The sequence below is a fragment of the Triticum aestivum genome, chromosome 4A (assembly GCF_018294505.1).
Source record: "Triticum aestivum cultivar Chinese Spring chromosome 4A, IWGSC CS RefSeq v2.1, whole genome shotgun sequence".
In the NCBI taxonomy this organism is placed as follows: Eukaryota; Viridiplantae; Streptophyta; class Magnoliopsida; order Poales; family Poaceae; genus Triticum; species Triticum aestivum.
The window spans coordinates 732,920,610-732,921,098 of NC_057803.1; positions in this window are offsets into that span (position 1 = coordinate 732,920,610).

Consider the following 489-nt stretch of genomic DNA (forward strand, 5'->3'; position numbering starts at 1 on the left):
AAATAGTATATGGGCGCTGCTCGTCCTCATGCTCGTGATCATCACCATCGTCATCTCCCCCTTGGTTACAAAAATCTTCAAGTATAGGTGGTGGAATGTTCGCAGGACCTTGGAAACACAAGAAGAAGGTTAATTAGTAAAGGGAAACTTGCTAACCCGCATGCATGTGGATGAAACAATTATAATTACGGTGGAAGACAAACACAAGGCCCTCGTATTCAATTGCATCACAGTACTCATCCGTGTACAGAAACTGATTTTTGAGCAATATCCATCGAGTCAAACCAGCAAGGACGGCAACAAGCTTGTCGAAGATAGCAACAACTTCATAGTTGTTGTAATTCCAAGAGCAGTTGGGAACTCAAGAAATTGCTATCTTCCTTAGAAGACAATCACCATGATTGTATTTGAATGTGCGTACAATACCGGTGTGCTCAACCTCTAGGCAGTCTGCTGAGATTTTTGGAAGTTGAACCCGGTCAGGAGTGT